General features: G+C 37.5%; 1 protein-coding gene across 4 annotated transcripts in view; it reads right to left on the bottom strand.

Annotated features, from left to right (window-relative positions):
* Positions 1-26,786, bottom strand: part of TBC1D1 (TBC1 domain family member 1) — a 197,340-nt gene that overhangs the window by 159,676 nt on the left and 10,878 nt on the right. The window lies entirely within an intron of this gene.

Genomic DNA, 26,786 nt, shown 5'->3' with positions numbered 1-26,786 from the left:
CCACCATAGAACAGGACTGAGAACGTCATCCCCTGTTTAACAGCACCTTTGTTTCCGAATTAATAACACTATGCCACTTCCCTCAGTTTAGGACCAGTCCCCAAACCAGAAGTCCCTTGCCTACCATGATGACTCTGATCAGTGTGGCAGTCAAGATAATGAAGCACACCTATTCTTAAGTTTACTCATTTTGCACATAGTATTCAAATGTTAGCTACTAATATTTATTGAAAGTTTATCAGATGGTAGATAATGTGCTAAACACCTAATATGCTACTTATTTTGTTTCTCACAGTCAGTCTAAAAGTAGTAGTTTCCTCATTTTTCAACCGGTAAAGCTTAGATTTCAAAAGTTTACATAATTACCTGAGGAAATACAGCCAGTACCAGTAGGTTATAGATTTGCCTGATTCCAGAGCCCTTTTTTCCCACTATTCTGCTAAATGCTGTGTGTGTGTGTAGATACGTATGTGCGTGTATACATTTGAGTGTGTAGGTGTGATCTATATACAGACACATATGTATGTGAGTGTTTTGGCATATATATGTGTATGTATATATAGGTAAATATGTGTGCAGACATATATATGTATATGTGTAGGTATGTGTGTATGTGTGTATGTGTGTATGTATAGGTATATATGTATATATGTTTTTGTGTTTGTAAGTACATATGTGTGTATACATATACGTGTGTATAGCTGTAGGTATAAAAATTTTCTGATCTTAGGTTAGAAAGTAGGTAATATACCATGTTCTAACCACCTGTTCTCACACCTAGTACAACACAATATTCCAATAGAAGTTTTAAAATGCTTTTAAATTATTGTTTTAAGTTTATTAAACAAACTCTTTAAGTTATATTTTATGTGGAAGTCATTTGGAATTGCTCTATGAGGGCAGGAAGCCGGAAGCCCTAGGTTTCAGTCCCAGCCTTGCCACTGCCCAGTGGCACATACCTTCTCCAAATCGAAGTTCTCCATCTTAAAACGAAGGCCATTCCTGCTCTAACATGCTAGAATTCATCAAACATCAGGTCGAATCCCTTTCAAAATAATAGCTTATATCTAAAGTAGATTAATGCTCGTTCACAAGGGTTCCTGGTATTTGTACTTTTAAAATTCTAGTGCCTGTTCCCAACCTGAAAGCCTTGTAAAATTATTTTCCCAAGAATTAGTGAGGACAACAAAAGTTGATTTCATATGACCTCCGGTCTCATGAATGCATTTAAACAAAACAATTATAAAACATCAGTGGGTAATTCTTAGTTTCCCATGTCAATTAAAAGCTCAGAAATGAAAAAAGACTGTATATTCTAAGTGTAGTGGGCCGAACAATGCAGCGTGAAAGGAATCGGTTAATCAGAGAACTGACAGAAGCTATTTCTGTAAAGGGCAAACTAAAGAGACCCAGTCTTGACACAACCTTTAGAAATGACTGGGAGTTAGGTTTCAGAGATCTCCCTAATGATGCAGGCTATTTATTCTGGCAAAAGCCCTCGAATACGATCTTTAGTGGCCACTGGGGAAAAAACAATGACAAATGAATTTAAGATTTTCTCAGATGATCCCAAATATGCTAGTCAAAATCCTACTGACTTAAGCAGATGCAGAAAAAGGGCACAGAGACAGGACTCTGAGATCTAATTCATTATTTCAAAATTTATTTATCAATTGTGCTCAGTTACTATTATCAGGGCAAAGTAAATTAGATGTGAGGCACAAGGAAAAAGTAAAAGTTATTGTACTTGCAGGATGAATTTGCAAAATGTCTGGTGTGAATGAGTTTGAATAGAAAAAAGTGAGGTGAGTGGGGAAAGGTTAGGGAATAATGGTGACAATTGTACTTCATTCTCAGAAATTTTTGTGACATTAGCAATTAAAATACGTAAATACTTATCATAATGAATGGTTTACGCTACGTAAGCATTAAGAAATGGTTAACAGCCATCATTATTCTTATATAAATCAAGTACCAAAAAGTCTGCTAATCCATTCTTTCTCCATGTAAAAGACAATGTATGTAGAGTATAATCCAGTATGATTTTCTCCAACTTTGAGTTTTCATCTTGTAAATGTGTCTAATTTTTCACCTGTTCATTACTTATAGTTTTAAATAATTATTTTTTTTATTTTAAAATCTGGCAAATACTCCTTTAGAAAAACAAAAATATGTATTGTACTTATTTCATTCAATATAAAGTCTTCAGATAACTAAAGCAGAATTGCTTAAACATGTTATCTGTTTTTCTAGAAACCTCTAACCACAGAACTTGACGTTTTGAGGAAAAATTTAATAACAATTACTTTATCCTACTTTTAAAACATTTAATTATTCCAAATCTCTTTTTAGTCAGTTTAAATACTTGGCATTTAGTATTTTGCTTTATTTCGAGTTATATGTGATTCCAAGAAATGATTTAACTTATATTTATCTGAGTAACAATTATAACCCAGCACAAAATGGGAACCAGTACACGATGCAGTTGAATCAGTTGAGCTCGCGAACATCTATGCTTTTTGTCGTCACACGTATTCATGCTATGTCGCACACAGCTCTGCCTTCCGAACAAATCATTTTAGCGAGTTTCTCAAAATTTAACACAAAAGTATTAACACTGCCAGGAAATATACATATTAGGAGAACATCGGTCTTCTGTCTACCAGGTCAGTGGATTAGAGTTTACCACCGAATGTCATTAGCCACCTCAGGATGATTTACATTAATGGAGGGAAAACACGGAAGACAGGCCAATGTAGAGACCACTCAATGCCTCTCCGGGGCCTTCTTGTCTGAACGCTAACAAACTGTGAGCGAGCAACTAAGCTGGTCAACGCGAGCCTTCTTCTCTTGTCCCTTTACTCAATAATAAAATCATGAGAAGGTTATTTATGTCCAGTTTACAAATGAAGAAATAAGACACAGCAAGAAGCGGCAGGCGATTATTCCCCAACACGCAACGAGATGCTGGCCGACTGGGCACAGCCGAGGCCATGGAGCCTCTCGCCCCCTCTTAGCGTGAAGGTTTTCCACACTTAATCATGAGAAGGCTGGGGCAGTTCTATGTCCTTGACATTTCTCATACCTTATTTTTCTCCTCTCAACACTTTTTAAAAACAGCTTTCTCAAGGTATAATTAATGTGTAATAATCTACATGTGTTTAAGGAGAATGTCGACATTTGTATATACCTGCAACATTATCACAATTACAATAACGAAGATCTCCGTTGCTCCCAAAAGTTTCCTCATGCCTTTTACAAACCCTCGCACCCACTCTACCCTGCCCTGTTCCCAGGCAATCACTGAGCTACTTTCTGTCCCTCTAGAATAGTTTCCACTTTCCAGATTTTTATGTAAATGGAATCATACACTACATTCTTTTTTTTGAGTGGCTTACTTGGTGTAATGGTTTTGAGATCACCCATTTGGTACATGGACCAATAGTACATTTCCTTTTATTCCAAAGTAATATTTCATTGTATGGCTATACCACCATTTGTTTCTTCATGAACCTGTTGATAACATTCCCTCAACATTTAAAAAATGTTTCTATTGTGAAAAATAACACACATACAGAAAAGTACTTAAAGCCACTTACCAAATCATATTAAAAGACACATATATAACCACCACCCGAGTAAAGAAATGAATGACTTCATCTACCCAAAGATGCATGTGTCCTTTTATGATCCCAGCCCCTTCCTTCCCTGGAAAGGTAGAGACTACCAACTTCTAAGTATGCATCCCTAAACAGTATAACAGTTCTCTGTACTCGCCTTGAAGTTTATGTGAATGGAATCATACAGTATGTATTTTCTCCTACCTGGCTTCCTCTGATCAGCAGTATGTTTTAAAAACTCATCCATGTTACTTCACATAACTATAGCTCATTCATATTTCTTGCTGTTTAGTATTCCACTGTATTCTACAATTTATCCCTTCTACTGTTGATGAGTGTTTGGGTTGATCCCAATTTTCTATTATGATGAACCACACTGCTATAAACTTTCTATTCATGTTTCCTGGCATGTGTGGCACAAATTCCATAGGGTATATTCTTAGGAATGGAACTGCTGAGTCATGGGGTATGAAATCTATCACCTTCGGTAGATAATAGCAAACTGTTGTTTAAACTGGTGGCCAACTTCATTTTTCATTTTCTCATTCCTCTTCCTTTTGTGTATTTTTCCATCACCCCTGCCCCACCTCCTGCTTTTTTTTCCCAGAGAATGGAAAAGACGAAAAAAGCTCAGTTAATGCCATTTGATTGAATACAACAGACTCGTTGACATATTTCGTGTTAGGGAGGACTATAGAAGACATTTCTCTTCTGATTTCCTATGCCAATCAAGATCTTATTCAGATGTTAAAGTTGATAGAAGCATACTTCAATCTTCATTTATACCTTCTGCCAAAGATGTTATCTTCTGCTTACTATGAAAAGACAGTCTTCCCTTTTCACGTCGACTGCCAGAAAGCTTGGAGCCAAATTTACCCATCCGCAGCATGTATATAGGTCAGTGCGTCTAGAGTACAGTCCCATGCCACTGCATCAGAATCACCTGGGGGCACGTGTTAATGATGTAGGTGCCAGAGTTCCCACGCTCACACCCTGGTGAGGCCAATGTGTGCTAAATTTCAAAACTACTGGTACGATGCATCATAGTATTGCATTTTAACTTTCCTTTCTGACTTATTATGTCCTTATCATTGTGTTTTTTCCCCTCTATCACCCAATTTTTAATCCACAGAATATTGTTGTGTTTTATGTACACTTGTAAATCACCTACGAGCATTTCTGGTTCAGGAGATTAACCGGTAGATAAATAGATAAATGCTAGGCTAGATCTACAGAAAGTAAAGGTTGCTCTGGCATCCCTTAAATACAGATATTACTATACAATTATGATATTTTCAAAGAGATTAAGACTAAGAGGTACAAACTTCCAGTTATGAAATATATAAGCCACGGGGATGTAGTATACAACATAGGGAATATAGTCAATAATACTGTAATAACCGAATGGTGATAGACAGTTACTAGACTTAGCGTGGTGATCACATCATAAAGTATATAAATGTCAAATCACTATGTTGCAGACCTGAAACTAACATACTATGCTTTAATACAAAAATTTTTAAGAGATTAAGAAGATAAAAATTACTGAATGTGGTGTTTACTTTGAGCCATCATAGTTCCATTATGACACATTTAAAGTACCAATGGATAAAGAGAGGTGACAATAGGCTCAGCTTGGTGGTCCAGAAGTAAATTCTTTGTTTTCTCCCCACAGTTCCTAAACCAAGACTAGATGTCTTTCGGGAAGAACTTGCAATGCTTCAGATAATTCTGCCTATGGTTCGTATAACCTTGAATTTCAAAAAGGTACCTGAAAAAATAACTAGTGCAGTGTAAAAGGGAATTTAACTTTCCATCATAAAGTTCTCAAAGTTATCATGGCACTCATTTCTGTAATAGAAAAGATTAGAATAGCTTAAGGTTGGATTTCTTGTATTTTAGCTCAGATTCTAGCCACCCACTGAGGTGCGCCAGCATTCCTGACCAAAGAAGCCAGCTGTCATTCCTCTGCCAAAAAGAGGCTGGAAGAAACCTGGCACAGGTTAGCTGTTTATTGTGCAGAGACAAGCTGCAAAACCAAGGTCTACATTTTCAAAAGTATACCCACTGCGAGGGCTGGCTGCCTTCCTGCAGTGAGTAAGAGAGAACAGAATCCAAACAAATTGTAAGAAGCAAACCAGAGCACAGGAGCCTGCCATATGGATTAAGAAAGAGTAACAGACACGGAGACTCAACAACTAGATGTAAAAGAAAGAAAAATTAAGGTTCTACATGCTGACCTTGACTGATGACAGATATATCCCATCTAAGAGGGAAAACTCCTAGGGTAATTTACTGTCAGAAGTTTGCAAAACAGAACACTGCTCTGTTTTAAAACATTTAAACATTTGGTATTTATCACTGTTGGATTTAATCACAATTAGCTTGGCCGGAGCATTAAAATATACTACATTATAAAAATGCATACCTAAATTTTGTCTAACTTCCAAAAGATAATCATATAGTATTTTTTCACATAATAGCTAATATTTATTGATTAGTTGCTCCTACTATGTTCCAGATCCTATTCTAAGCACTTTACATATATTAATTTATTTAATCCTGGCAATAACCTAGGATAGTAGTACTATTATTTTATAGATGAGGAAACTAAGGCGCAGAGAAATTCAATAACTTTCCTAAGGTCCTTACACTAGTAAGTGGCTCTGGAGTGTTGCTTTTAATCACATTTGCCATTTATCAATCATTACTGTTTTGTGAAGGGACAGTAATGACCTGAATTTCAACCTACCAATATTTTTGAGAGGGCATTAAGCGATTAAAACATAAGGATTTGTATTTAAGCAGCTCAGCTTCATGCTGTGTCACATATTTCACAACATTTTATTTCATTGGCATAATGGCACAATGATTGCTTTTAACCTGAAAAATTCACCCACCATGTCTAAGATAATGTAATTGCTGATTTTGCTTTTAAATAAACATCACTGTGGTAAAGCAAAAAATATGAGAGATGCCTAGTACAGGTGGAACCATAGGTGTGGGCCCCCCAGACAAAGAAAATATGAATTAAGTAATAATAGTTACAAAAGAGAGACTCTTCAGGAGTAGCTTAAGAGAATGAAATGCTGGAGACCAAGGAGCCCTGGTCAGTCTAAAGACCAAGACTCAAAGGAGAAATACAATTTGTTTCAGCAGAAGGAGAGTAGACTTTAGCTTCAAATGAGAAAGGACAAGACAGGACAGGACAGGACAGGACAGGGAAGGGAAGGGAAGGGAAGGGAAGGGAAGGGAAGGGAAGGGAAGGGAAGGGAAGGGAAGGGAGGGGAGGGGAGGGGAGGGGAGGGGAGGGGAGGGGAGGGGAGGGGAGGGAAGGGAAGGGAAGGGAAGAAATTATAAATGAGAGTTTTAGATGGGCCAATAACTTTGGAAGAGCTAGCTGATGTTTCCTGACTGTGTGTCCCTGACTATAGTAGGAGAGTGTATTAATTTAAATAGCTGCTAATAATTACACAGTGATATTTCAAGCACCTGTAGACAAAATTATTTCTAATAAATTCAGCCAAGACAGAGGATTTTATTGAAAGTTCTAGTCTCTAGTTGGTGGTGGCTATGGCGCAGGGGAATGAAGGACTAGTGTCTGGGTCCAGGTAGCTTTCCATGAGGATTAGGCTTGAATAGTTAGAACTCAATAAATACCTGTTGAGTTGAGGACCACATCAATCAGGACTCACATCAACCTAGTATTAAGGCTGCACCACTTAGCTCTAGAATATTCACAGCCTCCACATCCGCAGAGAAGGGTGAAACTTGAAAAGGCAGAGCCGGCACCATAACACAGAGTTTTAAGTGCTGTTCACTGAAAGAGGGTGCCTGACCAAGGAAACAAGTGAAGAATGAATGAACTCGCCACCTCTCTGTTGGCCAAGTTGCAGAACAGGGATGCCCCTCCCAGAGGAAAGAAGGAATGCTTTCTTCGAATTTGGACAAAAGTGCTGTATGACTTTAACAGCCCTGGAAAGCAATGCTAACATATTAAGAAGCTAACCTGACCTGCAGAGATGGGAAGCAGAGCGTACCCTTTAGAGGCACAAAGGGAGAGAATCTATGTCCTGGAGTAGATCTCGTTGTTATTTATATCATCTCTGCCTCTCGCATTAAAGTTCAGATAATAATGTTTACCACTAGAATTCGCCATCTTCCCTAGAGAGGTCTCCCTGTATCCTATCCTCACATGGTACCATTCTTTCAAAGCACACACATTCTTTCCAAGTAATTTAAAGCTAATGCAGACAGATTATGGAGCATTTCCTTCTAATGATGATGGATATAATCATAGAGCCATTGCAGGGCACCATCTGGCAAAGTCTGTAGGATAAATGTCCTCCAAGCAGAAAGACATAAATCTTCAGTAACTAAATTCAGTAATTTAAATATATTAGAGGTAGACAGGGAGACTTTTAAGTACAATTTCTCCCCTTCATTTTATAGTAAATTGACACCAAACTATTCTGATCTTTTCTAATAGAGGATAATATAGCATTTTATCAATTTATTTTAAACTTTCATTAAAAACAATTATCTTTGATTGGCATAATTATGAGGAAGTTTCTGTTTTGTTTTCATTTTTGCTACACATTTCTATTTTTTCCCCAAATTGTCTGCAATGGTAATGTGTCATTTCTATAATAAGAAATACATTTTAAAAAATTTTAGCTTGTTTTTTTGTTCCCTCCACCTATAGACAGGTTTGGATTCATTCAAGAAAGCAGCTATATATGCTCTAAAAGAGGCTGGCAGGATTGGTCACCAGCTGGGCAAGAATAAAGCCCAACAGTGCAAATGGGGAAGACAAGATACCACATGCAGAAGATGGGCCAGGCACCACGCAGTCCACCAAACAGCAGTGAAATTTGATATTAGACACTAAGTCTCCCTGAGCCTCAGGTTTCTCAATATCAAAAGGGAGATTAATTTATAAGGCATCTAGGGCCCTATATATCTGAGCCTCTGTCCTAAACAACTGTAAATTACTTATAATACTGACTCAAAGGGTAAGTGAGCATATTAAATACAGTGACACATATGAAAGCATTTTGTAAAAAAGCCATGCAAATTAGTTGTGGTTACCATTTTTTTTTAAGGTCAAAATGTAAGTAAGGAAGGTAAAAAACAAAAAGTTGATGGGCTTGAGTAGAGATTAAAATAGGAAAAGGAAGGAAAAACTAAATCAAGCACAATGTAAATTTTATCTATCTATAGATATATACATAAAAATATATGCGAGGATGGTTAGAAGTCACAATGGCTTCTCTATGTCTTTGCTCTCCATTTACTCTTCACTGACATCTGGCATCTACCCCCTCACCCGACTGAAACAAAGGTCCCCATGTGGGGACCACCCACAGGGCCAAACCTAGGGAACGTTTATCAGCTATATTCTTACAAATTTCATTACTGCTCTTGACACTGCTGTCCTTGTCCTCACCCTGAAACTCCCTAGCGCCTTGGGTCCTGGGACACTGCTGCCTTGTGGATCTCCTTCTATCTTGATATTCCTTTTTGGACTCCTTTCCCCCTGCCTACCTCTTAAAATGCTCATGTTCCAAGGTGTTTCTTTCTCATGAACTCTTACAGTTCTGACTACCATGTATATGTTCTACCTACATACCTCCAGCATTGACCCCTTTTCTTCAACCCATAAGACATCCCCCAAACAATCCCAATACCCTACAAGCCCCAAGTGGAAGTCATCAGCTCCTGTCCCTCAAGTCTGCCCCTTATTCCTCCAAGTCCCCATTTCAGGCAGCCAGTAAGGACTGAAACTGACTCATTCATTCTCCCTCCTCTTTTCTGCCACTCTCCAGCTCCCCACCTCATGCATTTCATAAATTTGTGCCTTGTCTCTTCACCCCATTCTCATTCCTCCTTAAAGATTCAGCTCACACATTATTTTCTCCAAGACGGCTTCCTAGAACCCGCATCATGTGCCCTGGGCCTAACTGTACCTCATCGCCTCTCACCAGATTACACTGAAGAACCTGACTATAACTGTCCTCCAAACTCCTGCCCCACCCTAACAGCCCGTGAACTCATGGTTCCTTAGGGCATGGGCTGTTTCGTTGGGTTTTGTACCTCTTATGCTTAGCACAGTGTCTGGCACACAGCAGATGTTCAGCTCATATTTACTGAACTAAACCAATCCTCACCAGTGGTAGTGAAGCTAAATAACAACATTCTGCTTGTGATGAAAAAAAATAGTTTGTTAACTTTTAAGAGTCAACATAGATAATTTACTGTAATCACTTAGCAATGACAGAGTCAAAAGAAGGAGAAATTCAAATATCTAAACTATGCAACTTTATTGGGGTTATCACTTTGTAAGATATATAAATATCTAATCGCTATGTTGTATACCTGAAACTAATATGTCAACTATAATTGAAAAATAAATTTTTGAAAAATCCTAAAAAAACAACTATGAAACAGATGATACAGTAGATTCTAAATTTACATTAGAATATTTATCTTGAGAAATATGCACTTGCATTTTTTAATCAGCGATTACATTACAAGCCTTAAATAGCAGTTGTTTTCCTAACAGTTAACTGCACGGTAACTGTATGATCAAATTAAAATCTATAACCTTAAGTTTCTTTAGGTTATTCTTTTGAAACTTGCATTTCCGATTTTTTAAATAAGGAGAGTCAAATTCTTCAAGACTCCAAAAAGAAATCATCTTCTTGTACATTTTTTCTTCCTGTTACTGATATTTTCTTATAAGAAGTAAAATATCATCTAAAACCTTAAATGAAAAGTTGTTCAATAATTATGTTGAATTATCCCAATTAACATTTTTAAATGTTGTACATTCAGAAAGGTAATAAGAAATTATGATATTTGTATATGTTGTATATATCTTTCAAAAATAGTAAAATTTATATTTTGTTGGTTGATGGAATGTACATTTGTACCTCCAGTTTTCAATACTGATCAAAAATGCCAGACACACTCCATGATGACACTGGTTTATTCACTATTTAAAATATGAAAGCCTAGGAAGAAAAATACCTAAAATCTTATCAAGTGTAATTTTGTTTTCTTCATAAAACACAAATGCTATATACAGCTCTCCAATGTAAAATCATCTTTCTTTTTCTTTTCTTCATTGTACAAGTCAGTGGTAGTCACCTCATTTCTTATAAGCAGTCTTGAGAAAATTCATAGTGTCATAGAAGAAGAAAGGCAACAACAAATTTTAAAAGTCCACATGTTATAAATCAAGTTTTGAGAATGAAAATCATATGAATATGATATTTATTCACTTGCATATGCAACTTATTTCTAGTTGTTATTTTTTTTTAAGCTGTGAATCCCATTATGGCATGCCATAAGTAAAATGCAATCCCTGTTTTGAAATTTAATGTCATGGAAGTAGCAAAGGTCAAGTATGGGCTCCTACCCACACCCATTGCTAAGGAGATCATCTTCGAAATATTCTTAGTCTATTTTTTTGAGAGGGTAGCATTTTTTCCATTAATCTATATTAAACAACTATGTTTGCTTAGAAACAAAGACGAAGCTATGGAAGATTCTCATTGCGGAGGAAACTATAATAAAGAGGGAAAAATCTAAATGACCATTAATAGGAGCTGGCTAAATTATGGTACATCTATATACAGTCCTGACAGCAGTAGGGGTCCTTCTGTCATTTTAGAGATGAAAAACATTGGATCAAAATTATGAGAAAATATTTTTTTCTTTTCTCATGAGAAAAGAGAAGCCCAGTATCCATCCCAAATTCTCCAGGGGTTCTTGGGAATCAAGGCCCCTCCTGTTTGCTCCGCCGCCAGTGTCCAGCCCCAGTGAATGAATGTTGGCTCTCTTCCCTGTCCTGCCTCTAATCGCTCTTATTATCCATCTCTTCTGTGTTCACTGTGTGCAGACATACCATATAGACCCTTTTCTTTGATGTCCACAAATAATATTCAGAGGACCTCATAGGTGTAGCAGACTATAACAGCTTTTTGGGAATATCAGCAAGAGAATTACATAAAAAATCAGCAAGCAGGTCTATATCGAACTCAAAAGCTTCTGCACAACAAAGGAAACCATCAATAAAATGAAAAAGCAACTTATGGAATGGGAGAATATACTTGTAAATCTTATATCTAATAAGGGGTTAATATCTAAAAAAAAAAAAAAAAAGAAAGAACTCATATAAGTCAATAGCCAAAAAAAAATTTCAATTTAAAAAATGGTTAGAGGAACTAAATAGACATTTTTCCAAAGAAGACATACAGATGGCCAACAGATACATGAAAAGGGGCTCAGAATCCTGATCATTAGAGAAATGCAAATTAAAACCATCAAGATATCACTTCACATCTGTTTGAATGGCTGTTGTCAAAAAGAACAGAGGTAACAAGTATTGGTGAGGATGTGGAGAAAGAGGAACCTTTGTGCACTGTTAGTGGGAATGTAAATTGGTGCAACCATTATGAAAAATTGTACGCAGGTTCCTCAGAAAATTAAGAATAGAACTACCTTATGACCCAGCAGTCTCATTTCTGGGTATCTATTGAAAGAAAGGAAAAAAAGATCTCAAAGAGATTGATGCACTCTCATGATCACTGAAGCATTATTCACAATAGCCAAGATATGGAAACAACTCAAGCGTTCATCACCAGATGAATGGATAAAGAAGTAATACACATATATGCATCTCTCTACAAAAAAAAAGAAATGGAGGAATTAACTACTGCACAAGGGTTTCCAGATGAGACTGGTGGGGGCGGAGGGGGGGAGGTGTGTGGGGAAGGATAAAAGAGGTGCATATTCCTAGGAATGAATACAAAAAGGTAACATTCATTCATTCATACATGAAGAATGATCCAGGCATTGTTCTGGGTGCCAAGGTCTGGCAGTGAACAAGATAGGTAGGGCCCTACTCTCTTGTTGGTTAGGAAGGTGGAGAGACAGTAAACAAGAAAGCATAGGAACAAACAAGATAATTTCAGATAGTGGCAAGTCTTACAAAGACATTAAAACCAGATGAAGTGACAGTGATTAGTATGGGGTTGTTTTGACTGGGTGGCCAGAGGATGAGGTTTGAACTGAATTCATAATGATCAAAGGAAACAGCCAGATGAAGAGCTGAGAGCCTTCCAGGCAGAGGCAACAACAAATGCAAAGATGAATGAGGCTGTCATGTTTTAGTAATATTAGCACCATGGTAGCTGGGGTCCAGAGAACACTGGAAACAAGGTCCACATGGTAAGCCCGAGCAAAGATACAGGATTTAGTCTAAGTACAGGGGTAAGTCACTAGAGATGTTCAGAGCAGGTGAGTGGCACGAGTTGCAAGTTTTCTAAAGATAGCTTTGGATGTTTTCTCGGGGGAGGGACAAAGCAAGAATGGAAAGACACAGAACATTTAGGAAGTACTGCAGCAGTCCAGATGAGAGATGATGAAGCCTTGGCTCAGGATTAGCAACAGAACCAGAGAAGTGACAGATTTGGACTGGGTCTGGAATAATTTGGATGAGAGTATGAAAGAAAGAGAGAAATCAAAGATGACTCCAAGATTTTGGCTGTAGCAACTGTCACTGATGAGAGTATGAAAGAAAGAGAGAAATCAAAGATGACTCCAAGATTTTGGCTGTAGCAACTGTCACTGCAACTTTCCCAGAGTTGCTGAAGACTGGGAAAACTAACAGTTTTGTGGGGAGCACATTTAAGGGTTCTATTTTAACCGTGTTGAGTTTGAGATGCCTATTTAACAGCCAAGTAGAACATCCAGCTGGAAGTTGGATAGACAAGTCTGGAACTTATTGGGGAGTTTGAAGCAACAGATTAAGTTTTTGGAGTCACCATCATTTAGGTGTTATCTAATGCTATCATGAGTTCATCTGGAAAAGGTGCCTAGAAATGTAGGAAACCAAGCCCTGAGGTATGTAAAAGAGAAGAGGAAGAACAAAGGAGATGAGGTAAAAACCACTACTGGAGTAGAAGGGCAAACAGGAGGGCATGGTTTTCTAAAAGCCAAGAGAAGAGAGTGTTTCAGGACAGAAGAAACACTTTCTTGTGAACCATGCCAAAAGCTACTGAGCAACTGGATAAGAGACGTGCAGAGAAAGGAACATCAGATCTTCCAAGTTAGAGGTGGCTGATGACACGATATGAGCCCTGTTAGTGGAATGATCAGGATAGAAGCCCAAATGGCAAACCAAGGAAAAAATGGGTGAGTAGAAGTGAAGGCAGCTGCCATGACAGTCTTGAAAAATAGAGCAGAAAATTGGCCCAGTAACTGGAGAAAACTGGAATGGGAAATGGGGGCAGGGAAGGGTTTGTTTTTAAGATGGGAAATACCAGGATATATTTTTTAGAAGACCAAGCAGTGCCAGGGAACGAATTTTAGTTCTATGTTATTTTTTATAGCATTCCCTAGGAACCAAACAATCAGCATCAATAGGATAGAAAATTGGAATCTGGCTGACTTTTTCCTCCATTAGAGACCAAAAAGCAGACTATTAAAACACATCTGGATATCCAGAGGGGGAAAAGATCAGAAGACATCAACATGAGTTCAGTGAGAATGAGCCACTTTGTCTTATACTTAAGGATCAAGATGCTTCTGGAGTTATCACCCTGACTACTTCTTTTGCCTCTTAACTAGTCTGCCTTGTCTTTTTCTCATTCTTCTACTCCATCTTCCACTCCAATATCTAAAAACAAATACAATTATTTTCACTTCCCTGATCAATGCTTCTAATAGTGACCATCTTAAGGAAAGTATTCAATCCCCTTAGCAAGGCATACAGAACCCTGTAAATGCTGGCTCCAGCTTTTCCTTCCTCTCTTATTTATGACCGTGCGATTTTCAAAACACTTATCACAGCAGCCCCAGTAATAGTGGACATCTCCAGAATGCCCTTGTCTTGCTATGGCTTGGCACATGCCATATGCTCTACTTAGAATATTGATTCAACTTGCCTCCAACTCAATGGCCTGGAAAACTCACAGCGGGTCTTGAAAACTCACTCAAATGTCTCATAGAAAATGTATTACACTTTATGGCCATGCCACCCTGAACAAGCCTGATCCTGTCTGATCTCAGAAGCTAAGTAGGGTCAGGCTTGGTTAGTACTTGGATGGAAGACCACCTAGGAAGACCAGGTGTAGGCATTAAAAAGTTATAAAATAATAATAATAAGGGATTGTAAGCTGACAATGTCTTTGCAATCGGTGAGGTCAACCAAAGGTTGCCTTGCCTAAAAATTAAAAAAAAGAAGAAAAGAAAAAAAAAGAAAAGAAAATGCATTACATTTACTCAGGGTTAGTCCCTCCAGAAGACAGACCTATGATAAACAGTTAGACATTATAGGGAATAACTTCACTTCAATGTTAAATGCATTTAAGAGCAACCCAGTTGTCTGAAACAAAAGAGGACATTGTCAGGCAGTACGTTCCTCATAGTAGGAGGTGTGGAAACAGGAAGAAGATGACTTTCCAGGTGAAGCCTCCTTGAGACAGGGTCCATCCACACCCACTGTTCAATATAACTCATTTAATTATCCAACGGCTATCATTGTTAGGAAAAGCCAAATAGCTCTTTTCTACAAGTTTCTATTGTTCCTAGTTTGGTCCTCAATAGCAATTAATAATTTATCTATTTATTTTTGTACATGGCAGCTTTTCTAGTAACCGCAGTGCTATTACATTAAGCCTCCTCCCATTCTCCCCAATTTTTTCTCTGTAACTTGCAGATGTTTGCTAACTCCTGCAGTGCAGTATTCAGAACCTGTTTGGCATGTAAAACATAACACATCTTGAGGGGGCAATCATGCATTATTTGGTTTTGTACCCTATAACCCCACCACACACATGACACATTGGTAGAATTCTAATGAATGAAATAATATAAAATCTGCAACATCACAAATACCTACATCACTCAGCCACCAGAAATGATGACTCCTGGTACACCACTGGAACTAAAGCAGACAGAAAAGTGCTCCTGCAGGATCGGCTGCCATTAAGTCACATTTAAGGTGCTAAGTCAGACACAGTAGGACATTAGTGATCACACTCAAGTCCACCTCTTTTCTTGTGTGTCTAGTATCAGGTTCTTCCCCCAACCCCCAATCACAATCCAGCCTCTTGTGAGGCTTTCTCAGAGCCAGGCCAGCTCTCCATTTGGCTTGCTCTAGTTGTTGGTTCAGGCTCACAGGCCACAGCTAGGGCTGGATACCTCAGCATCCAAAGGAAGGAAAAGTATTTTAAAAAGAGAAAAAGTAGAAACAAGAGATTTATCTACTTCAGTATAACCCAAACTAAACTTCAGGGCTCCGATTCATTACTTTACACATCTACAATTAAAAACGGATTGTAGTTTTGCATGTAACCTTTTTAGAAGAACTTAGAGTAAAATTCCATCGTTAACCAATAGAAGGTAGCAAAGAAAAGGGGGAAACCTGGAATTACTGAGATGAATGCTCAGATTATTACCAGAAATACTTTCTAGGTAGCTAGTCTTGTCCAGTGCTGACTAGTAGAAAGAAGACACAGACTATATGTGAAATGAAAATTTTCTAATTTGCACATTAAAGATGGTAAAATCAAACAGGCAAAATTAATTTTAGTGCTATCTTTGATTTCATTAAACATATCCAAAAGCTTATTATTTCAACATGTAGTTAATACAGAAAATTGTTGAGATATTTTACTTTTTTTTCTTTTTTCAAACTAAGTCTTCTAAATCCACTGTTTTGACACTTGAATTACAGCACATCTCAGTTCAGACTAGCCCACATTGCAAATGCTCAATAGCCACACATGACTACTGATTATTGTACTGGGCAGTGCAGCTCTAGGGTACAAATAAATACTTTTAAGATACAAATCAACTTTATATTCCAGATACTTATAAATTCTATTTTTAGGAACAGATTTATATTAAAAAGTAATTATAAAACACAAAGCATTTGGTGAAAAATGCAAAGCTATTTAAAGTGACAGGTATTGAAAAAATGGACTGTTTAAAAATTATCTAAGTATCTATCATAAGGTGGATGCTTCAGAAGCCCTCAGACTCCAAGGCAAAAATAAATTACATAATCCATCCAGTGTCATGAACCCAAACCATCCAGCAAATACTTCAGAGTTCATGCAGTCTGAGATATTCTTTTTATAGATGAAAAAGAATCCCTGCCTACCCTTATACCCAGCAACTGACTTCTGTCTAGCGTGATACACATGTGGTCACTGTTCCATGCAACCGTTCACTGAGTCATAGCTGCCGAATGGGACCCCAAACTAAAACTTACATAATAAACCAGAATGGAGATAAAGATATCCAGTGGGAATTTAACAAATATAAAAAGTCCTCCAGAACCTATACAACAGTACCTCTCAGAATCATTGTCTGAGTAGCAAAAAAAAGAATAATGTCTGATATTTAGAAATTATAAAGACCAAATGCAGAAAGGAAACTAGATTTTATATATATATATATAATACTATGTTCTTCAGAATTGTAAGCCTCAGGAACAAAATATTCCAGCTCATAGTTATACTTTTGATCTTCACTCCAGCAAAGAAAGAAAATAAGGAGCTGGCTAATATAACAGTGGGGCAAGAGACCCAGCTGAAGCCAGACTCTATTGAGAACCCTGAAATAAGTAGAGCATATTTAAGTCCCTAACTGAAAATTCCAAACAGATGGGAAATTATTAGGCAAACTGGAAATGAGTAAAATGGAACTGAAACAAAGCTATGATCAAAAATTAAATTTCAAAAAAAAATTTTAAATTAAATCATAAAGTAACTCTGGCTTTTAATATAGGGGGTTGATGTATTCATCCTGCCAATCACAGGAAAAGAATTTTAGTCCACCTTTATGTTTAATACGCAACATGACTAAATCCACAGAGCCCATGTAGTCACTGATAAAGACAATAATATACTTATAGGGCTGCATACAAAAATAAACTGATTTTTTCGTGGACATTTTAAAAGGAAACATTTATTACTCTTAAGACTACAAACAGATAAATAGTCTTAAAATTAGCAGTAAGGGAACCCACCAGGTTCAGTCTCAGATAAATGTCACCTTCAAGAAATGCAGTTTAGCAAGATGGTGGAGTAGATAAATACTGTGCTCACATCCTCTCATGACCACATCAAAATCACAACTAAAGTAAAGAACGACCAAACTGGAAATAGCTGAAGTCTAGCTGAATAGAAGTCCACAACTAAGGACTTACAGAAGAAGCCAGTGGAGACTGATAAGAGGAATGGAGATGCTGAACAAGCTTGTCCCACACCCACATGTGGCAGTTAAAAATCAGGAGAGATATCTCAGTAGCTGCAGAGGTCCTCCTTGAGGAGTGAGGAGTCCCAGCCCCATAATAGGCTCCATAGCCCAGGGTTCCAGTTCTGGGTAGAGAATTCCCTTAACTTCTGGCTGTGAAAACCAGTAGAGATTGTGGAGGAATAAGACAGAGGGTGGCTAGATTCCCAAGCATTCCTCTTACAGGGCCTCCGAATGGAATTACTCACTCACGGACTCACTCCCTCTAAGCTCCAGTGCTGGGGCAGCAGTTCAAAAGACCCAGGGACATAAAGGGAAGAAATTAACTGTCTGGCTTGAGGGTAAGGGCTGGAGGGGCAGCTTTGTTCCAGACAGAAGTGTTGGTAGAAGCTATTGTTCCTTTGATGAGTCATATCAGAGTCTCCATCAAACTGGCTAACACCTTCTACCTGGCCCTGGTGATTCCCTGAGACCTTGCCCCACCCAACTTGCAGGCCCACCCAAGCTGCTTCCATTGGCTTTTCCATAAAATGGCCTGTCTTGGTTAATGCTACAGACTTTTCTATAATCTCTCAAAGATTCACAAACAGTAAACAAGCAGGATGTGTCCTCTGCATGCCCTGTACTTCTTGCTAAGCAGCCCCAAGCCTAACACTGGTGGCGGCCAGCCTCAGTTCGTATCTTAACCTCACACAGGCACCTCCAAGCTCAGCACAAGTGGCAATCATCTGCAGGTAACTTTGTAGCTCATACCAAGTGGTCCCAGGCAGTGGCTGACCTTGGCCTGCACCAAGAGGCCCCAGAACCAACACATCTGGTAGCCAGCTTCCAACCACATCAGAACACCACCCAACCACCTCTAAAACAACAAATAGGGTGCACTCTCAGCAAGCACAGAACTCCACCAAAGCAAATTCTGCTCTGTAGAGTCAGTCCCTGCACGACAGCTCCTCCACTGTAGCCACCGCCGGTCCTCACAACTAATGAGCTTGACAGACAATTTCTCCCATTGACATGCCAACAGCAATCAAGGCTCAACTACAATAAGGGGGCACACACAACCAACACAAGGGACATGCCTGGAGCACCCAGCTCAGGTGACCAAGGAGACTGTGCCACTGGGCCCCACAGAACACTGGCTACATAAGGTCATTATACCAAGACCAGGAGACACAGCAGTTCTGTCTAATACATAGAAACAAAAACAGGGAGGCAACCAAAACAGGAGACAAAGAAATATGTCTCAAATGAAAGAACAGAACAAAACTCGAGAAAAGGAACTAAATAAAATAGAGACAAGCAATCTACCAGATGCAGAGTTAAAAACACTGGTTACAAGGATGCTCAATGATCTCAGTAAGAACTTGAACAAAGAGATGGATAACATAAAAATGAAGATAGAAAACATCAAAAAAAGAATCAGTCAGAAATGAAGAATACAAAACTGAAGTAAAGAATATATTAGAGGGAATCAAAAGTAGATTAGATGAAGCAGAGAATCAAATCAGTGATTTGGAAGACAAGGTAGCAGAGAACACCAAATCAGAACAGCAACAAGAAAAAAGAATCCAAAAAAATGAGGATATATTATGGGGCCTCTGGGACAACTTCAAGCAAACCAACATTTACATCATAGGGGTAACAGATGAAAAAGAAAGCAAGGAATTGAAAACCTATCTGAAGAAATAATGATGGAAAACTTCTGTAACCTGGTGAAGGAAATAGACATACAACCCTAGGAAGTACAAAAAGTCCTAAACAAGGTGAACCCAAAGAGGCCCACACCAAGACACATCATCATTAAAATGCTAAAGTTTAAAGACAGAGAGAGAATCTTAAAAGCAGCAAGAGAAAAACAGTTAGTTACCTTCAAGGGAACTCCCATAAAACTGTCAGATGATTTCTCAACAGAAACTTTTCAGGCCGGGAGGAATTAGGACAAAACATTCAAAGTGATAAAAAGCATGAACCTCCAACCAAGGTTACTCTACCCAGCAAAGCTATCATTTAGAATATAAGGACACTTAAAGAGCTTCCCGGACAAGAAAAAGCTAACAGAGTTCATCATGAACAAACCAGTATTACAAGAAATATTAAAGGGATTTCTTTAAGAAGAGGAAGAAAAAAGATCAAAAATATGAAAAATAAAATGGCAAAAACTACATATCAATAATTACTTTGAATTTAAATGGATTAAATGCCCCAATCAAAAATTCATAGGGTAGCTGAATAGATAAGAAAACAAGATCCTTACATATACTGCCTACGAGAGACTCACTTCAGTTTGAAAACACACAGACAGAAAGTAAAGGGATGGAAAACGATATTTCATGAAAATGGAAACAAAGCAAAAAAAAAAAAAAAACCTGAGGTAACAACAGAAAAAAATTGACTTTAAAAATGGCTATAACAAGAGACAAAGAAGGATCCAGTAATACCACTTCTGGGTATTTATCTAAAGAAAACCAAAATACTAATTTGAAAAGATATATGTATGTATGTATGTATGTGTGTGTGTATTCATTATAGCATTATTTACAATATCCAAGGTATGGAAGCAACTAAGTGTTCATTTATAGATGAATGGATAAAGAAGAAGTGGTACATTCATACAATGGAATGTTATACAACCATAAAAAGGAATAAAATCTTGCCATTTGCCACAACATGGATGAACCTAGAGGGTATTATGCTAAATGAAATAATTCAGACAGAGAAAAATATCACGATTTCACTTATATGTGTAATCTGAAAAACAACATAAACAAAACAGAAACAAACTCATAGAACAAACTGACAGTTGCCAGATGGGAGAGCGGTTGGGGGACGAGTGAAAAGGGGAAGGGATTACGAATTACAAATAGGTAGTGACAAAATAGTCATAGGGATGTAAAGTATAGCATAGGGAACATAATCAATAATATTTGACTATAATAGTTGATTGTAACTGTTAATGGTGTCAGATAGGTACTACATTCATCAGGGTGATCACCCTGTAAGTTATATGAATGTCTAATCACTATGTTGTACACCTGCAACTAATACAATATCGTAAGGTAATTGAAACTGAAAAAAAAGAAATTATTTTTTTAAAAAAAGAAATACAGTTTAGTGGTTAAAAATCGTAGAAAAGGAAACCCATTCACTCAAAGGACACTGACGTTTTCTCAAAGACATCTTCCTCGGCAATCTACTAAAGTCCTCTTCTCTAAATAGACTTCTACTTCCCATGCAGTTACTCCAGCTTCCCAAACCCCAACTCAGCCTACTTTTCCACGCTTTTCCCCTCCTCCTCATCCCTAAGATTTGAGCATTTTATTAATGAGATCAACTTAGCCTCTCTCCGAACAAGACATAATACTTCCTCTTTGGGAGCAGGGAGGGATAGGCTAGCAATATTCTAGCAAATACAAGATTCTCTTAGGTAGGATGGAGAAGGGGAAGCCACTGAGCACTCCTGCATTAATGACATATTTCCCGTCACAGTTATGAAAAACACAGGCTTTGCCGAGACTGGATGCCAAATCTAGAAAGTAAGAATCTAAATAGAATCAGGAGCAGTGTTTTAAAAGCCAGGATATATTGTAGGTATGAAAAGGAACGTCAGTTTTAAAAAAAAACAACAAAAATCAAAAAAACAGTGGGCACTTATAGCAAAACTACTCCCATGTACCCAATCTCTGACGACCCTGGGTACCACATGCACTACCCCCTCTCCTCACCTGCACATCAACCTACAATTCCCTTCTGTGTTATTACCATCTCAATAATCCCTGCCATTCCCCTTTGGAAATCCATTCTTTCCTTTTATTGACATTAAACAGCAACATACAATGTCAGAAGTTCCCGCCCAACACTTGAAACCACCTGCAACTTAGTGCTGTCAAGTCCCTTTAAAGGAAAGAGAGCTTTTTACTCTTTAGATAAAGAAAGAATTAAAATGTAAATACTCTTATGAGTGATCTAAAGTAACACAAATGTGGGCGGCAAATTTGATATTCTTCTGAGTAGGTATTTTTATAGACGAGACAAAGCTGAAACACTGGAAAAGGGAAGAATCTTGAGATAATTTTCTTAGACTTTACATTTTTTATAGGGTTGAGTCTGGGCAGCACTCTTCTTTGTGCTGTGACAGGGTGAAGACCTAGCACCAGTTATGCATTCGACCATCTGTTTTCCAGAGTGGATGCTACCACTTCTTGCCATGGACCTTGAAGGGGACCAAAGTTTTGCCATCCTGAAGCTGCTTTTTGGGACATTGATTTTAAGAAACAAGACTCAGGAAGAACATTTTACTTTCCCCCTCTTTCCTGCCCAAGAGATTCAGATTTAAAAAAAAAACAAAACAAACAAACAAAAAAACCCTGCTTCGGGAAGATCTTAGGACTTTTGCCTTAGAGAGCTTCAGGCAGGGGCCTATTAACTAGATCCTCGCAGTGTCCCATTGTTTCTGAGTTGCCTAGCAAGAATTTGCCTGCCTGTGTGTTCTGCTCATCCTCAGCTACCTGTAAATCATTCTCACTTCTGAAATTTCCTTTATCTGAAATGTCAATATCGCCTGTCTTTGGAATTTTTATGCGTATGTGAAATATCCACGTACATGTATTAAAAATGTTTTCCTCCTGTTACTCTGTGTCATGTTAATTTGATTATTAGCCTAGCGAGAAGTTAGAAGGTGGGAGAAAAGGTATTAATTTTTCTAAACCTCACAACCTAAAACTCAAAACTATACTTCAACTCAGAACCTTATGCCACTGTGTTCATAAATGTTGTCAGGGAGGTTCTCAGATTTTATAAGAAAATGTAATCTATGGTCCAATAAATATGGAAATTTAATAGACTAATGTAAAACTCAAGAGTGGACTAGAAAACACAGTTTTTCCCTAAAACAGTGGTCCTTGGAATGTGGGCTGCATAATTTAGTGAACCAATATTTTCCAATAATCAATACATGATATTACAGTAATATGCATGCTTAAAAGATACATTAAAGTACAAGATAGACCAATGGATCTTAAAATTACAAAGTGAAAAAAAGGGCTTTGATGTGGTTTCAGATTTCACATAGCAACAAATGTTTTAGAAACTACCACTTGCCGAGTTTTGCTACTATGTTAAAGAAAAATATCCACAATTTTCTGATAAGGCTATAAATTATTTCTCCATTTTCCTACTCCACATCTGTGAGGCCAAACTTTCTTCATATATTCAACCAAAACAACATGTCACCACAAAATGAAAGCAGCAGCTGAGAATCCAGTAGTTGTCTATTAAAGAGATTTGCAAAAAGAAAGAAAGCCAGTGAAACTATACCATTCATCACTAAATATTTTGGAAAAGATAGTCATCTTTTCACAAAAATAATATTTATGCTAACATGTAAGGAGCTGATGTTTAAGAATGCTATTTTAATTATACAATAATTAAAATAAAATTTAATTAAATAATTGAGTAAATTTAAATAAATTAATATCTGTATAATTTGTCAGGCTTTTTTTGTAATTTATCAGTTTTAAGTTTTTAATACAATAACTATTAGTAGGTGTAACCCACATAAACTATTGCTTTTTGGGATTTTCAATAATTTCTAAGAGTGGAAAAGAGGTCTTAAAATGGAAAAGTTTGAGATGCTACCCTAATGTATTTTGATCATGGAAGCTTTTCTCCATGGAATATCTTGAGTATATTCTATGGAATATACAGTAAGAAACACAATTGCATGTTGTGCTTATGAAATTATTCCTGTACATGCCTCTTCTCCCTAGACATTCTTCAGTAAATTAATTTATAAGCTGATCAATGAGTTCCCTTTCAAACAGTAGTGTTGTGCTTACGACCCTGGCAGTTAATGAATAAATCTCTGGCAAATGCAGTTGATGCTGACCTCATCTATTTAGAAGAGGTCTTAATCTACAGAATTATTTCACTGAGCAGACGTTATAAATAGTCGAGAGAAATAATATAGTTTTAACATGCTCCTACAGTAAATAACCCTGTGTTATGAGATACAGTGCCAGGGACATCCCAAAAACATAAAAAATATCATGCCTGTTAGAATCATGGCCAATTTGGTTTACTGTTCGGTTTCTGACAACAGAATCATTGATTGAAATACCTATGTTATGAATTTCTCTTTTATAAAAAAAAAAATTATTACTCTGAGTACTGACAATTTATATTTGTAAAAATTGTATGCAAGCCAAAAATAACTTAATATAAATAACTAATTCATATTTCTACCATGCTTTTTAGAATATAGAATAAGGCCAATTTTTTATTTTTGGCAAGACTAGAAGCCCCAATTACAGAATTTAGTTATAAATCTCTTCTTCCTGTCAGGTACCTGAACGACTGGCCAGAAGCCTATTCTCAGATGGCTATAAAAGATTTTGCAAAAAAAAAAAAAAAAAAAAAAAAAAAAAAAAATCAAAAGTGTAAAGTGCTACACTATTCCATGCAAAACTCTGTCCAAGGAAACTCAGTCCTTATATAGAGCTGGCCTGGAGTACAAACTGTTCAATCCTCAAACTCATTCTGGAGTTTGCCCAAATAACAGAAACCATTAAGTTTATTTATACAGTTTTGTTAAGTGTCTGGTTTATAAAATGTTGCTTAAAGATGACCAGGATCTCAGTCTGCGAGCCGAAGACACACATCTTGATCTCCTTTTTCTTTTTACCTAAGACTAGAAATAAAATTAACATATTCCTGCTTCCACTTTCTTTGATGTGCATTTTTTATGGCCATAAGTGCTTACTAAATTTCGGGTCCTCTTCTACCTTATTTAGTCCTCCCAGCAACTCTATGAGATAGACTATAATTATCCCCATTTTACAGATGAGAGAACAGGCTCAGTATTACCTGAGGCCACCCAGTTTATAGGTGGCAGATAGGACTGTGAGAAATAAAGTGAAGAAATCAAATTGAATCACTATAGTCAAAATGCTAAATCACTAAAATCAACTAGGGTGAAACATGAGGAAACAATTCTGATTTTGTTTTAACTAATCTGGGAACATAAACTTTTGAACTTTTCGATCATGTGTCAATGCTTGGAAATACATCAAACCTCTCCAGCGAACCCTCTGATTACCCCTTAAAGGACTAAGAAAAGAATGTTCACATATCCAGACCATCTGAAATTCATGATTCGGACTATCTAACATCCAGAATCCAGACCACTGGTCTTCTAGACCAACAGTCCCTAACTTTTTTGGCACCAGGGACCAGTGCTCCGATGAGAATCCAATGCCTGATGACCTGAGGTGGAGCTGAGGCAGTGATGCTAGGGCTGGGGAGCAGCTACGAATACAGATGAAGGTTCGCTCACTTGTCTGCCACTCACCTCCTGCTGTGAGGCATGGTTCCTAACAGGCCACAGGCCTGTATTGGTCCAAGCCCAAGGGTTGAGGACCCCTAATCTAGAGGATTACCATCTCAGACCAATCCAGAGGCTAAGAATGCAGGACTGATTCTTCTCAATAATGTACTTTTTCCTATAAGAGCCCTCGGCTTTTTTTTCTTCTTCAGAACACGGTGGGTATTGCCTAGTTGTGTTTCTGGTTTGCAAACCTTAAGAACCTTGACTAAATCTTTTTCATTTAATTCTAGCCAAAGCCTCTTGATTCATTTACACTTGGTCGACAACTGGAATCCAGGGAGTTAGCCCCTCTGAACCTCTGAACCAGGATGCTATCCTGCCTATTTGAGATGCATAGACAATAATATTAAATGATTTACAATAAGAGCTATCCCCTTTGGTAGGTAAGATAGTGGTTTTGAGCTTAAGATTAGCCTTTATTTCAAAAAGACTTCCTTCTGCTCTGGTGTGTTAGGCTCCATTCTGTGTCTTCCCCATCATATTCTATTCATGGACCCCATGGTATTAACCTACTGATGCTCTGCCTTCCTCCTAGCCTATACTAGAACCTCCTGTATAGTCTCTAGAGTAGCAATCACTGAACAAATGAGTAAAAGAATCAAGGAATGAAGAAACAAAAGTGGACTTCCACGAATCTACTTAGTCACCAAGAACATTAACTTCCAACTGAGTTCTGTGCACCCTGGATAGTAGGGAGAAAACATGAGCATTTTTATTTCTATTTACTGACATTTACCACAAGAACTGACACTAGCATCCTCACTGTTGCATATGGCAGGCAGCACACAGGGGGCCGAGCGCAGGCATTCCTCAGTTCAGGGGTTAGCAGTGGGGCACGCGCCTGTTTGTTTGCTTTCCACAGACTGTATTAAATTGCAGTTTGCATGGGCCCAATTGAGAAAGTGACTGTAAGGATTGTATTTTCAATTTTATCTAAACTAACTCTCACCGAATGGACTTTAAATGAGTCCTGTACAGAACTGCAAAAAAAATGCCAACAATGCAAGCACAAAAAACAAGAAAATAGAGCTAACGACATTTTTACCATTTCTTCTGTAATATTTTTCTCAGCCATATAATGAGATATAACAATAACAAGATAATCAGATCTGACATGAGTTTGGTAAAAAAAAAAAAAAAAAAAAAAAAAAAAAACTGAAAGTATCAAAATTTAAATTCATATCCCTATTCTTATGAATGGTCCTTGCATAAGTGAGCACAGGGCCTTGGTAAACTGGCTAATTGTATTCTTATACTGTTTATAAATATATTTTCTTTAACAGGATCAAAAAATAGGGAGCTCACCAATCTAGAACTTTGCTTCTTAAAATACAATCTGCAGAGGAGCCAGCATCAGCATCACCTGGCAACTAGTTAGAAATGCAGAGTCTTAGGGTCCATCCCTTACCTACCAGGTCAGAATTTACATTTTAACAAGATCTCCAGGTAATTTATGTGCATGTTTTTGTTTGAGAACACAGTTCTTACATGGTCTGAATCCTAACAGTTCA

This window comes from Rousettus aegyptiacus, unplaced genomic scaffold (assembly GCF_014176215.1).
Source record: "Rousettus aegyptiacus isolate mRouAeg1 unplaced genomic scaffold, mRouAeg1.p scaffold_m13_p_10, whole genome shotgun sequence".
Taxonomy (NCBI): domain Eukaryota; kingdom Metazoa; phylum Chordata; class Mammalia; order Chiroptera; family Pteropodidae; genus Rousettus; species Rousettus aegyptiacus.
Note: the sequence above shows the minus strand (reverse complement) of the source record. Positions and strands in the feature narration are given on the sequence as shown.